The sequence below is a fragment of the Patiria miniata genome, unplaced genomic scaffold, assembly GCF_015706575.1.
Source record: "Patiria miniata isolate m_02_andy unplaced genomic scaffold, ASM1570657v1 HiC_scaffold_18, whole genome shotgun sequence".
In the NCBI taxonomy this organism is placed as follows: domain Eukaryota; kingdom Metazoa; phylum Echinodermata; class Asteroidea; order Valvatida; family Asterinidae; genus Patiria; species Patiria miniata.
Window position 1 is genome coordinate 3,438,711 of NW_024037056.1, and position 11,251 is coordinate 3,449,961.

Sequence of the window (11,251 nt, forward strand, 5' to 3'; positions counted from 1 at the left end):
TACAAAAATGCGGAAACCCCAATCCTTTAACTTCTCAAACATTACGCAAGAAAATTCATGTTCTCATAAATGTGCATACCTTATTATTTATGCTCGATTGGGTGATTCCATTGCAGAGAGGGTTCTTTGATGATTTTGTTTCCAATCCAAAGTCTCAAAATTCAACGAATAGTTTCACAAACCAAAGTATTTCTCTTTCGTGTTTGGTTTACATGGGAAAACAATGACCCTAATATCGTCAACTGAAACACATTGCTTACTTACAAATGTGCTAAGCTTACAATTGGTCCGTGCGATGGATAAATAGATATAACACCCCTCCTCCTCCGTTAATTATTAATGTCGTCGATACATTCACTCAAGTACTGATGACTATAATCAAACTTTAGCCTCGGTGGAGGTAATGTCACGTGGGTTAATCGCTAGCCTGGATTGGCTGAGCCTACCTTGAACATGAAGTAGGGAATATATACCTACGTCGAGTTGATTAATTCACTCAAGCCAGGCAAATACACGTAGTGAATTTCAAGATGGGGAACACAAATGAGCCTCAGGTCCCTAAGCCGCCCTGCCCAACGCCCTCGCCGCAGCCGGATATAAATGATCCGATAAAAGTAAGTATTATACAGGCCTTAAAAGACAGTAAACTGAATGCAAACATTCTTTCGCACCAAGTTTTTCTCGCAATTCTGTTAACTTTTCGTCCCTTCCCGACTACATTCGGCTTATTATTTAAAGAGAGCTCAATAATGTAATTGGTGTTTTCTTCAGACCCGATGTGTATAAATATATCCTACTGTAGGCCTTAAACAGATACAAATGTAACCATAAGTTTCTGTGATTGTTTTTAAAGTCGAAGCCACTTCCAAAGCCGAAACAAGCACTCAGTGGAGTAAGTTTTTTTTTCCCGCACTTGTATTATGTATTTATGAATTTGATATAGTGCACCTTTAAAAATTGGTGAGTTTTACCATCCTTGTGCTTTCATACCAAGCTATTCTCCCTTTTTATGGTAATTTTTCGTTTCATTGCGGTAATATTTTGGTAATACTCGTGAAAACGACTAAGTGCATGATCTAGATAAAAAAATGATTTGAGGTAACTATTCCGATTTTTTTTTAATGACTTAAACGAGACCGACATATACGCAACCGATATTATTTGAACTGGGGTTTCTTGTGACTATATTACTTGGTGTAATGATGTCATTTTTGTAGGGCGACATTTTGGAAATTCGGGACGGGCTGAATCGAATGTACTGCAATCACAAGTTGTGGTAGATCCATCTTATGCACGATAATTCGTGAGAGTTGTTACCGAGCATGTACAATAATTTAAACAAACGTATCCTTTACAAAATCACCAGTGGCAAGTTACATAGAATTAAACGCAATCAAGGCACATATCTACATACAGACTGATGTAATGGTGGATTCAGTAATACGCGTCACTTACAGGAAAAGTTTAAATTAAGCCTTAAACATCAACAATAGTACACGACTTGTTAAACTTGATAAAGTACTGTCTTACTTTGCGAATTTTGTTTGTTTATTTATTACTTTTTTTCTATGTGTTATGACGTTCAACCTTAGGATTACTTCGATGTTGGCGGGTCACCGTGTTCAACCGGATGGACTGCGTACACACCCCGATAAGAGTAAGTGCCCATGTGATGCACGTCGTACATTCACAGCGTTTCAAAACGCGGAAATGCTGCGTGAACTCTTAATTCAAAGGCACTGAGCGCAGCTATGACATTGTAACATGGAGGCAAAAATTAGTTGATTAAAACCACCTGTATGTGCACTCGTTTTCTTTCAGAACAAGTTATGGTTGCCGTGTCCATTTGCCGAGAATCGCCTAAGCATCATTGGGATATGTTTGCAGGCTGATGGTGCGACGGACATACAACCATCCGAACAAAGGAATGGCTACTAAATGGACCCTCACATTCCCTTTACCCCAGAAATACTTATGCATGTACTTATTAATAAGTTTGATTATGTAGACAAGCAGACGATAGAGACTCAAATAAGTATTATTAGAATGTAGGTTGTAACATTTCTATTAAGAAATTTGTTGACAAATTAATTATGGCAATCAGCCGGTCTCAAACATGATCTATTTGCGTCATAGTTATATTATTGTATTTAAATGTATCTATCAAAATGGTTCATTTTACCTTCACGTCACAGTCCGAAGGCTTACAAGCTTACAATATAAATATTACAAATTAGACAAACTGGTCTCAACAAAAGATTTTGTTTAGATGCTTAAATTACGATATTATTTTTTTTGCTTTAGTTGAGTGCATTAATGGTGTTTTGATCTGTTGTGGTACTGCTATATTGCTGAAAGTCTCACTAGCTAAGGAACGTATCCATTGGACGACAGTGCAAGGATAACGAACACCCAAGTCATTACAAATGCATTATAATTCCACCAACTTAATTCAATGTGATCAAATTGATTCGGTACTATATTCTCGAAAATCTAATGAACAACTTAAAAGCCAAACTGAATTGTAATGAGTAAGAAGCAGCTATACATTCCTATCCCGCTATATTTTTTTGTTGAAAACAACCTTCAATTTAAAATTAAATGGTGTTTTTTGGCATTGTTTAGCGGTGCTGTTGTTTTCTTTTATTTGTGATATGTTTTCATGGAAACTGTGTAATGGTTTAAAGTTTTGGGGAAAAATCACTCAAAACATTTCCATACATTTTTACTTTGGCTAAATTAAGTATTTCCGCAATATGTGTTGTTTACATGCAAGTAAAATATAGAGTAGCATTCCATTGAATTGTCTCGATTTAAATAAATCGACTCCTAGTGTAAATCTACCGTGGGTTATATATATATGTTTGCACTGACACCTGGTTTGCCGCGTAGCATTATATGTTTTTATCGTGCAATTACAAAAAACAAAAAAATCGAAAAGCCCAACCATTTGAAAATATCTCTAACATTATTGAGAAATCCTCGCCACGACAAAGTCAGAAAACTCATGATCTCATAAGAGTGTGTCCCTTCTCACTCATATTTGATGATGTGATTCCAATGCAAAAATGGTTCTTCGACGAATTTTCGTTTCAAATCTAAAATCTTCCAATTTGACAAATGGTTTCAAAAATGAAAGTGTGTCTCTTTATTTTTGGGTTTACAGGCAAAACCCAATGACCCCAACATCGTCAATTTAATGCATTCCTTGCTTACAAATGTATTTGGCATACAATAGGTCCCTGCTATAATACCCCTACCCCTTTATTATTTAACTATAATAAAAGTTGAACCTCTATGGAGGTCATATTTCACCATGGGCCAATCACCAGCCTCGAATTGGCTGGGGTCACATTGAGCTTGAAGAGAGTAGGGTATGCCTACGCCCTGTTGATTTATTCACGGGTAAGCAGGCAAACAGGCAACGCGTATTTCAAAATGCCCAAGCAAAATAAGAAAAGAGCCGCGCCACTGTCGGATAGAACTGATTCGAAACGAGTAAGTACTATGTAGACCTTAGAAAACAGTAAATGATTTCACACCAAGTTATTGTCGTCGTTATATTAACTTTTCGTCCCTTCCCGGTGAGATTCCGCTCTTTGTGTGACAATAACTCGGTGCATTAAGTGCTTTTTTCAGAATCGATGTGTGTTTGTGGTGACCTAAAACTGATACAAATGTAACCATAAGTTTCTGTGATTGTTTTTAAAGTCGAAGGCGTCGCAATCGTCGCCCCCAGGATCCGGTTCAGTAAGTGCTCGCTACACTTGTACATTTTAATGAATTAGCAATAGGGCAGCTTTTAAACGACGGTGAACTTACTATCCGTTTGTTTTAATATCTAGTTACTCTCTTTGTTCTAGTGCTCATGGTTGTATATTATAGCTGCATCTTATGCACAATGGTGCGTGTGTGAAAACGACTAAGTGCATGATCTAGATAAAAAAAAATGATTTGAGGTAACTATTCCATTTTTTAATGATTTAAACGAGACCGACATATAAGCAACCGATATTATTTGAACTGGGGTTTCTTGTGACTAAATTACTTGGTGTAACAATGCGGAGCATTCAAAAGATGCCATTTTTGTAGGGCGACATTTGGGTTTCGAAATTATCCGAAACGAGTATGTACTATGTAGGCCTTAGAAAACAGTAAATGATTTCACACCAAGTTATTGTCGTCGTTATATTAACTTTTCGTCCCTTCCCGGGGAGATTCCGCTCATTGTGTGACAATAACTCGGTGCATTAAGTGTTTTTTTTGTCAGAATCGATGTGTGTTTGTGGTGACCTAAAACTGATACAAATGTAACCATAAGTTTCTGTGATTGTATTTAAAGCGGAAGCCATCGCAATCGTCGCCCCTAGCATCCGATGAAGTAAGTTTTTGCTACACTTGTACATTTTAATGAATTTGCAACAGGGCAGCTTTTAAAAGACGGTGAACTTACTACCCGTTTGCTTTCATATCAAGTTACTCTCCTTTTTCTAGTGCTCATGGTTGTATATTATAGCTGCATCTTATGCACAATGGTGCATGTGTGAGAATGGTACTGAATATGTATACTAAATAAAACAAATACTAAATTTTGTTTTACATTATAGGTAAGTTACATGGAATCAAACGCTATCAAAATACAAACGGACATACAGATTGACGTAAACCTGGATACAATGATCCATATCATTCAGGTTTAAAATGAAGCGAGAACGGATCAATAAACATGATAACTGCACGATTTGTATAACACTTTGTAAGTGCAGTCTTACTTTTGTAGGTAGAAGCTTTTCTCTCGATCTGAAATTCACACTACGTTCTTTTGATATAACTATGGGAGAAAGTTGGAAATGATTGAAAATGTGAAAACCTTTGCATGATTGTGACTGCTTTTGCGCTTTTGCTTGGCTTATTATTATTATCGACAACTGAAACACATTGCTTACTTACAAATGTGTCAAGCTTACAATTGGTCCGTGCGATGGATGAATAGAAATAACACCCCTCCCCCTCTGTTAATTATTAATGTCGTCGATACATTCACTCAATTACTGATGACTATAATCACACTTTAGCCTCGGTGGAGGTAATGTCACGTGGGTCAATCGCTAGCCTGGATTGGCTGAGCCTACCTTGACATGAAGTAGGGAATATATACCAACGTCGAGTTGATTCATTCACTCAAGCCAGGCAAATACACGTAGTGAATTTCAAGATGGGGAACACAAATGAGCCTCAGGGCCCTAAGCCGCCCTGCCCAACGCCCTCGCCGCAGCCGGATATCAATGATCCGATAAAAGTAAGTATTATACAGGCCTTAAAAGACAGTAAACTGAATGCAAACATTCTTTCGCACCAAGTTTTTCTCGCAATTCTGTTAACTTTTCGTCCCTTCCCGACTACATTCGGCTTATTATTTAAAGAGAGCTCAATAATGTAATTGGTGTTTTCTTGAGACCCGATGTGTATAAATATATCCTATTGTAGGCCTTAAACAGATACAAATGTAACCATAAGTTTCTGTGATTGTTTTTAAAGTCGAAGCAACCGCCAAAGCCGAAGCCACAGCCAAAGCCGAAACAAGCACTCGGTGGAGTAAGTTTTTTTTCCGCACTTGTATTAGAATTTGATATAGTGCACCTTTAAAAATTGGTGAGCTTTACCATCCTTGTGCTTTCTTACCAAGCCATTCTCCTTTTAATGGTAATTTTTCGTTTCATTGCGGTAATATTTTGGTAATACTCGTGAAAACTACTAAGTGCATGATCTAGATAAAAAAATGATTTGAGGTAACTATTCCGATTTTTTTTAATGATTTAAACGAGACAGACATATACGCAACCGATATTATTTGAACTGGGGTTTCTTGTGACTAAATTACTTGGTGTAACAATGCGGAGCATTCAAAAGATGCCATTTTTGTAGGGCGACATTTGGGTTTCGAAATTATCCGAAACGAGTATGTACTATGTAGGCCTTAGGAAACAGTAAATGATTTCACACCAAGTTATTCTCGTCGTTATATTAACTTTTCGTCCCTTCCCGGTGAGATTCCGCTCATTGTGTGACAATAACTCGGTGCATTAAGTGCTTTTTTTTTGTCAGAATCGATGTGAGTTTGTGGTGACCTCAAACTGAAAGAAATGTAACCATAACTTTCTGTGATTGTTTTTAAAGTCGAAGGCGTCGCAATCGTCGCCCCCAGGATCCGGTTCAGTAAGTGCTCGCTACACTTGTACATTTTAATGAATTAGCAATAGGGCAGCTTTTAAACGACGGTGAACTTACTATCCGTTTGTTTTTATATCTAGTTACTCTCTTTGTTCTAGTGCTCATGGTTGTATATTATAGCTGCATCTTATGCACAATGGTGCGTGTGTGAGAATGGTACTGAATATGTATACTAAATAAAACGAATACTAAAAAAAAACACATTATAGGTAAGTTACATGGAATCAAACGCTATCAAAATACAAACGGACATACAGATTGACGTAAACCTGGATACAATTACCCATATCATTCAGGTTTAAAATGAAGCGAGAACGAATCAATAAACATGATAACTGCACGATTTGTATAACACTTTGTAAGTGCAGTCTTACTTTTGTAGGTAGAAGCTTTACTCTCGATCTGAAATTCACACTACGTTCTTTTGATATAAGTATGGGAGTAAGTTGGAAATTATTGAAAATGTGAAAACCCTTGCATGATTGTGACTGCTTTTGCGCTTTTGTTTGGTTTATTATTATTTTTCTCCTTCTTTTATTCATGGTAGTGTGTTGATGTTCAGGTGTATGACTGTCCTTTATGTTATGACACTTTTTACACGTCGGCGAAACTGCGTGGACACCTTAAAAAAGGACATCCCCGTTAAAGGAAGGGCATACATGATGATTGTAGAGCTAAATCAGCATTTAAAACTGCGGCAGGGTTGCGTACACACATAATTAAGCATGGACCTGGTACGGCATGGCCCCGGTAAGTTGGCACATCGTTTGTGCATTCTCATTGAACTTGTAAATTTGTTTCAAGAAAACGGCACTATACATGGGAGAAGGAAAGAAGCGCATCAACGTGAACACAAGAATACAATAACTTGGGTGTAAATCCACACTCGGTGAATCAATACAAAACTACGAAAAATACTGAAATACTTAACTTACATTAAGTAAACAGACAACTGGGAAAAAAGGACACCTGTCCTTTTTCAAGATCAGAAATAGATGCCCTTTATTAAAATTAAAATCTTTTTTTTTTTTACACTTCGAACGCATGCAGGTAACGACTGATGGGATTATCCCCGTGAAATCGTCAATCTCGTCAGCATCATCGGGATTGTTTGGAGGATGACGGTGCATAACGGACACACAAAAACAGTAACTAGTGCAGAACTACCACAGAATGCCCTCGACAAATCTTTTTCTATGTCCACATTAATAAAGTTTAGTTTTTACAGATGTAATGTCGTTTTCTGTGTGTTTATGAAAACTTGTTTTTTTTTCTGAGTCAAGAATTTCCAATGCTATCTGGCGTCAGTGCAGACTGGTCTGTCAATGTTGTTATAAATGTATACATTTTCACTAATACAGTTGCACTACAGGTTATATAATGTTTTCCATTAAACAAAACTTACTTACAGTGATAACTCTATAGACAGTTGACAACACAATCCATATGAATGAATGTCAAATGATGAAAAAAAAACACACCTAAACTCCACTTTGACCTTTACGTGGGCAATCATTCCCCATGCAGGCTACGATAAGAGCTTTTGTCCATGCCACACTTAACACAACATAAAGTACCTTCGACAAAGGGACAGACTACAAAACTCACATGAAATGGATATTTACTTTTCTTTTGTATTTCCTCTTTCCTCTTTACTGCTTAACCAAATTTCTTTTACCATTTTTGGAAAGGCCCTAGTAAATCAAACACGATTTTAAGTGAGCGTTTACTATCTGTTTTGCATATTCTTTTGATTTATGCGGAGAAGTAGACATGTAGATTTAAATAAGTATTTTTAGAATGTGTTTTAAACATTTCTGTTAAAAAAAGTTGTTAAAAATATTTCTGGTGATCAGCCGGACTGAAACACGATGAACTTCTGTTAGGTCTGTTGAGACTTGTTTGTCCAAATTATCTCGATTTTTTTTTAGATTAATGAAGGGCTATTTTATTGGTATATTAACAATGTCACAAGAAAACTGCCCACAAGAGGTACTTTTAGTAATATTGACCCATATTTGACTCTTAAAACAAAACCCCAAACTTAAGCAAGAATTCGTCAAAGTGCACAATTGAAGCAAATCATACCAAAATAAATGTCCATGATAAACAAATTATGATATTTGGAAACTTCACACATTTGTTTCTTTGTGGTTGACACTGATTTCGTAACATTACAAAGATATTCTGGAAATAAATCCCTATTGCAAATAACAAGCTTGGATGAGTGTCGGAGGCATGCCATAATTTCATTTAAAAGTATGCCGTCATTTGGGATTCCCCGGGTGGGCGCGCTCGATTTGCATAGAGTCGCGCGCTAGGAGTGCTCTCATTGGCTGACAATTGTTCTAAGACACGTCATGACAGAAAATGTCCCGAGCTGTCGGACGCGAGTTAAAAAAAACTATATAAATGACCGCTGTCTCTTCCCATCCCTAAAGAAGACGATCCGAGGCTTAACTAAAACACATTTTTCGAGGCTGAGAATATTTTGCGTACCAGTTTGTGGCCGAGGCGTTATTTTTCGGTTCAAGACTGAGTCAGTGGAGACTTGAAGAAGGCGACAGGAGGCATAATTCTGAGACGAAACGATGGGCTGGAACGATCCTGAACGCGGACGGGGCAACCACTCTCCCTGGTCGCATTCATCAGGGAACGATCCTTCTCGATATCGAGTAAGTTTTTCGTTTATCAATAAATTTTCTCCAAATCAAATTGCTTATTTGTAACCCTCAGATATCAGTTTAAACTGCGCGGAGCTTAACAACACAGAAACACTATAGCTGTCATAGCCTGAAATATGTTAGTGCTATTCATCATTCAAAGATATTTGAAGGTTATTCCGGTTGGTTAAAATAGCTTTGGGTTGTTCAATGTCATCTGCTTCGCAATCAAACAAATATACACTTCTGAAATTGTCGTGCGGCACGCGGACTTGAAATTGGCGAAGAAAAACCGTCCTAGTCTACGGTAATGTTGAAAAGAATGACGTGAAGTTTGCCTATCGAATAGCATTCGAATATAAATTTACACATTTCATTTTGTATTTTTGTTTTCAGGATTCCGAGTGCTGCGGCTGCTCCAACAAATGTTGCTGTGTCATATTTACACTATTCATCGGCGCAGCAGTGGCTGGTGTGGTGCTGTTCCTGAAATTCGGACTGCAGCTCTTCTAGATTTACTACGCCTATAACCCTACCGCGAAAGCAGCCCCAGTCACTGGAGGATTCATGGGGAGTTGTAGGCCCGAAGCAGACGCGTCAACCCCGGCCGGCTCTCGTATAGTCGTACGCTTCAGAGAATGTGCCGGCCAGACCCACGCGATTGCGACTCGTCCCTCCACAAAGAATAGAACATTTCTCGTTGATGAGACGCGAATTATGCTACGAACTTTCCATGGGAAGGGTCGAACAGTATTAATAATGTGTTGGTTTGTGGGAAAACAAAGGATGCAATGGCCATGACACTGACCAACTAAAATGGTTGTGTGACGAAAATGTCCCTAACCTAGTACTAGTAGAATTCAACACACTGTCTTAATTTTAGTGTTATTGTACTTCTTTTGAAGTTTACCTTGTTGGCTGGAGCCAAAGCGATTCAATCTCTTACAGTATAGATTCCGTTTCATGTTAAAATGTGTTGATAATCGACCACTCGAAGTTCGAGTTACATACAATGTTGACTATACATGTATTGTACATGTACGTGTGGCTGCATGTAGTTTGTACACAGTCTATATAGTCGTACTGTCTGACTGTTATAATGAATTGTGTTAATTATTTATTATGCTGGAGAATTCAACATGGCCGCTATTAAGCACCTTGGAGATTTAATGAAAGTTTCTCAAATCATTTCTAGAAGACCGAGACCTTTAAAAAAAAGCAGTTTATTATATTATAAAGTGTTATGAATTACTACCGCTTGTTTTGATGAAATGTTTTTTTATTTGAAGAGATTTTGTAAGAAAAGATTTCGTGATTTTTTGGTAAACTTTCGTCGAGTATGCTCATTGATAGTCATTATGAATATTCATACTGTGACATCACTGCATATTGGTTACTGAACTTTGTACTTAGAGTATGTTTACACTTATTCACGGTCTGCAAAAGAGAGTTTAAAGTTTAGAAGATTGATTTTAAGCCTTTTTACTGTGGGAGTGGTTAAACTATAGAAGTGTGTGCGTATTATTGATTTCCTGACATGCATGGTAGGCGCGCATGTTGATATTTGTAGTTAAAGACAGTTTAACGCATTGTCCAAATTATGACGCGCTTTTGTTATTGTTTAATTTTTTAGTTTAATACATCTTTATTGGTATACTAACAATGAAAGAAGGAAACAGATTATGAAATAAGCCAATGAAATAAATACAAAGTAAGCAAGAATTCGTATCAATGTACATGTACAATTAAAGCAAAACACTGACAACGCCCATACCAAAAGTCCATGATAAAGAAATTATAAAACATGTATGCAGAAACTTAAAACGTTATTTGCTTGTGGTTAATACTGTACTGATTCCGTAACAATGCATTAATATTCAAATAAATTCTCATTAGAAATGACAAACTTGGATGAGTCTCTCAGGCTTTTTATCTTTCATTGTCCTATCTAAATCTATGTCGTCATTCGGAATTCCCCTTTCACTGTTACAGGAGGCGCGCGCGCGCTCTTTTTGCATACATGTTGTGCGCTACGAATGCTCTCATTGGCTGATAATTATTCTATTCCACGTAATGCCTGAAAATGTCCCGGGCTTTTGTATGACAGAACAAATTCTATACATGCCTGCTTTCTTTTACTAACTCAAAAGAGGGTAATCCTAGTCTTTCCCAAGCACATGTTGCGAGTCTGAGCATTTTTGTGTCACATTTTGTGGCCGAGGCGATATTTTCTGACTCAAGGCTGAGTTAGGAGAGACTAGAAGAAGGCAAAAGGAGGCATTTTTCTGAGACGGAACGATGGATTTGAACGACCCTGAACGCGGACGGGGCAACCACTTTCCCCAGCCGAATCCCTC

At 37.5% G+C, this 11,251-nt stretch overlaps 3 long non-coding RNA genes across 3 annotated transcripts; all 3 read left to right on the forward strand.

Moving 5' to 3' along the window:
* Positions 1 to 1,592: 1,592 nt before the first annotated feature.
* On the forward strand, positions 1,593 to 1,934 carry LOC119724247. Its single transcript, XR_005270628.1, has 2 exons — positions 1,593 to 1,657; positions 1,822 to 1,934. It is a non-coding gene; the product is annotated as an uncharacterized LOC119724247 (long non-coding RNA).
* A 3,328-nt stretch (positions 1,935 to 5,262) lies between these two features.
* LOC119724248 lies at positions 5,263 to 8,366 on the forward strand. Its single transcript, XR_005270629.1, has 4 exons — positions 5,263 to 5,595; positions 6,178 to 6,216; positions 6,779 to 6,981; positions 7,282 to 8,366. It is a non-coding gene; the product is annotated as an uncharacterized LOC119724248 (long non-coding RNA).
* Positions 8,367 to 8,617: 251 nt separating this feature from the next.
* On the forward strand, positions 8,618 to 10,804 carry LOC119724249. Its single transcript, XR_005270630.1, has 2 exons — positions 8,618 to 8,906; positions 9,291 to 10,804. It is a non-coding gene; the product is annotated as an uncharacterized LOC119724249 (long non-coding RNA).
* Positions 10,805 to 11,251: the final 447 nt, after the last annotated feature.